Source organism: Carassius auratus, chromosome 29 (assembly GCF_003368295.1).
Source record: "Carassius auratus strain Wakin chromosome 29, ASM336829v1, whole genome shotgun sequence".
Taxonomy (NCBI): domain Eukaryota; kingdom Metazoa; phylum Chordata; class Actinopteri; order Cypriniformes; family Cyprinidae; genus Carassius; species Carassius auratus.
This window is the reverse complement of record NC_039271.1, coordinates 18,840,865-18,844,742: the sequence shown is the minus strand read 5'-3', so window position 1 is coordinate 18,844,742 and position 3,878 is coordinate 18,840,865. Positions and strand designations below refer to the sequence as shown.

At 36.3% G+C, this 3,878-nt stretch overlaps 1 protein-coding gene across 1 annotated transcript in view; it reads right to left on the bottom strand.

The window, feature by feature from the left end:
• LOC113048276 (protein Wnt-5b-like) overlaps window positions 1–3,878 on the bottom strand; it is a 71,717-nt gene that overhangs the window by 47,211 nt on the left and 20,628 nt on the right. The window lies entirely within an intron of this gene.

Below are 3,878 nucleotides of genomic sequence, written 5' to 3'. Positions count from 1 at the left end.
GCATTAGAAGTGTATTGTCGCAATAATTAACTACCAAATCCAAGTTCAAAACAATCACTGATAAATTAAGCAAATTACAACTTACACAGTACACAGTCTTCCCCATAATTGTGTAGCTTACAGATCTAGACTGAGAGACCATTTAAAGGCCTTTGCAGGTGTTTTGAGTTAATTAGCTGATTAGAGTGTGGCACCAGGTGTCTTCAATGTTGAACCTTTTCACAATATTCTAATTTTCTGAGATACTGGATTTGGGATTTTCCTTAGTTGTCAGTTATTATCATCAAAATTAAAATAAATAAACATTTGAAATATATCAGTCTGTGTGTAATGAATGAATATAGTATAGAAGTTTAACTTTTTGAATGGAATTAGTGAAATAAATCAACTTTTTGATGATATTCTAATTATATGACCAGCACCTGTATATCCATATGGGATCGTTATGGAAGCCTATTTTGGCCACTATATATATATATATATATATATATATATATATATATATATATATATATATATATATATATATATATATATATATATAAAAGCAGATTGTGACTTTTTATCTCACAACTGTTTTTTTTTTCAAATCTTTGTTTCTTGTAATACTGAGGGAAAAAAAAAATTGAGATATGAATTTTGACCTTTTTCTATACATCCATCTCTTCACCCGTCCATCCATCTATCCATCTATCTATCTCTCTTTCACTTAATGCAGTCTGAATAATTTGCTTCTCTCCTCTCTTCCCTCGGGGACAGCAGGGTTTAATTGATTAGTGTCTGGCACAAGACCAGATAAACATGCAGATTTGGCATCTTGGTTAGGGACTGTTGCTCATCCACCTTAAGTGCACGCGCACACGAACACACACACACACACATATATTTTGTCAGGGGGTTGTGCTTCAGTGGCACAAGGAGGCAGCTTTAGGTGTCTGCAGGGACTCCACCCCGCTGAAGGCTGCCGACGTCGTGGCTACTTATAGCCATGCCATAAATCAAGCTGTCAGTCTCAGTCACGCTTGCTGGCACACTCATGTTCCAGAGCGGTCCTCTCCACACGCCCTGTGCTAAACTTTCTCTCCGAGACGCTGTGAGAGCTCAGCGTGCCATGACCTGAGTTGAAGTCAAAACAGAATATGTTGCAGGAATAAAAACAAGAACTGAGAAGCAGTTTAACATGTCGGCCCATATTCAGAAGGTTGTCTTGATTCATAATGTAAATGCTCTTGTCATGGAAAAAAGTTTCCTTCATTAGTGGAGTTTGGAAGAATATCTGCGCTGTAAAAGAAATATGATTTTTCAAAGTCGGAAAATTAAACAACACTTTTTGGAGTGGATTTGAAGATAAAATACTATTTCATGTAATGAAATTCAACTATGTTTTAAATAATCAGTAAATTACTTAAAATGCTAAAAAGTGAATTAATACTTCATTGGCCATCTTTCTGTATATACAGGCTTTGGGCAAAACAAACAAACAAACAAAAATTAAAAATTAAAAATTAAAATAAAAACAAACAAGGAGAGCAACTAATATCAGTTGACCACTAGTTAGCATATTGGATATAGACATTTATATATATTTATATTATTTTATATTATTTTTATTAGTTTGAATTGCCTTGAATTTATTTTTAATATGTTTATTTATTTATTAAATATATATTTCTATATAATTTTCCTGAATTTTCCATCTAATATTCATATTTTATAAGTTTCATTTCAATGACCAAAACATTTTTTTCGTTTTAGGTTTTCCAAGTTTCATTCCTTCCTCTTCCTCCTTATTTCCTGTCCTCTTGTCACTAAACCAATGAAAAATAAATAAAGATAAGAATGTGTAATGTGATCACTTAAATGATCTTAATCTCTTTGAAAATCAATTATAGATGACATATTTCTGCAATATCTTTGGGAAGATAAAAATGTGAGTTTAGCACTCTAGGCCACAAGGGGATCAGGCTGCTGGTTCCCTGCTGAAGGTGCTCCAGGGTCAGGGGAGAACCAGGTGTTAATGAGTCATGGTTGAGGGCCAGCTCCAGGGGCATCAAGGGTGATGCTAATCCTGCTTTAAAACTAAACCGAGAGAGAAACAGAGACATTACACCTAAAGTAACACAGGATTCTGGGTCACAAGGCACCTGTTGTCCATCTGACCCCACGTGCCTGCTGCACACACGTCCTCATTCAATCCCTCCCTGACTAATGTCACAGCCTCAATGAAGTCTGCCGATTTCATGCTAAAGGGAGGTTGGGGCAGGCAGGACACTTGTTTGTCTACGCGCTGTCGTCAGCCCCCTGTGGCTTGAAGCATATGGGAAAAGCTTGTGGTAAACAGAACAGATCCACTATGGACACTGGAGTGACATGCAGGCTTCATGATGGATGCCCAGGGCTGATAAGGGAAAGCGGTCCAGCTTGGCACAAGTGAACAGATATATAAAATGTAAATAGGTTTCACCATGTTTTGTGATCTGGTCACATAAACTATAATGGTTGTGAATACTAATACATCCTGATGTAACACAGACAAGAGTGAAGGACCTACTCATCAAATACACAATCACTGCACCAAAGCAATGGCTTTAAAAAAGAAAAAACATCTGATTGAAAATTGTGGAAAAGTTGGTATACGGATATGCAAAAATTCACAGAATATGAGTTACTAGTTCACTTAATGCAGGTGGCTCCATTAAAATAACACTTCACTGAAAATGCAGCAAATCATGTTAAAAGTATGTTGGAAGGCAAAAGTTTTGTTTGGCCTTTACCCCCTTTTTGTTATTTAATAAGAAGCAGAAAAACACTGGAGCAGTATGTGACGTATGTAGCCACAAAGTTTCAGCCCTTGCCTTTGAAATCTGGTCACACATGGTCACAGGAGACACATTTGAGAAGCATGTCGCTAGGTGTAAACAGCAATGAGTCTTGGCTGACCACATGTGATCTGATCACCCGAGATGAATGTTAATACAAGGTGTCAACAACATGACCTAAACAGATGAAGTGAACCTACTCGATTTTGGCATGCAAAAGATAAAATGACACACAACAAGGTGGTGTTCAAACAAACACATTTTGCATTTTACTGGGCTTCCTTTTTTTGTTTTTCTATGTAAATTGGCAAGATAATGTGTTAGGCATTATAAAAGCACTCAAGTTACAACTTAAAAGATTTTTTCAATCCACTGCTCTGTCTCTCATGTTTTTAAATGTAAAAGTGTGAACGGCCCCTTGAGGTTACATGTGCAGTTATTAATGAGCTTTAGTGGGTTTTTGTGTAGTTTTTGTATAGCCGTCCTTTATCTGTCCAAGGGTACATGACACAATACGTAATCGAATATTTGACAGATTAAATACATGTTGAGCGTCACCTCTGACTTTCAGAATAAGTGCACAGAGCCAAAACCAACTGTATTCGAATAAACTTTTAAACATGCTGGACAAAGTCAAGCTACAATCACATTAGGATTGTCCAAAAAATCAGACTGGTGCAGAGTAAAGCAACTTTCACAAATGCCTCTGTGTGACTTAATTATTTAAAATGAATTATTATTTATATATTAAAATAATCTAACTAAAAAAAAAAACCACATACTACATAGAGGGGCCTTTGAATATTGCTTTAGAGAGAAGTCAAGCTACACTAAAGCATTTAAATGACAATTTAAGACAAATTATTTATTTAGTCTGACAGAATATGCACTTTTAAACTGCATGTAATTGTGCCTAGTGTGTCTTTGGTAGGTGACCTTATAAAGGTTTGGACCTTTAACTGTGTGTTCCTCGGGGGTCTGAGACCCTGTCTTCTGCCACACTTCTGAGAAAAAAAGCAGGACATGATTCTCTCTCTCTCACCTAAGCCCTCCCTTGTG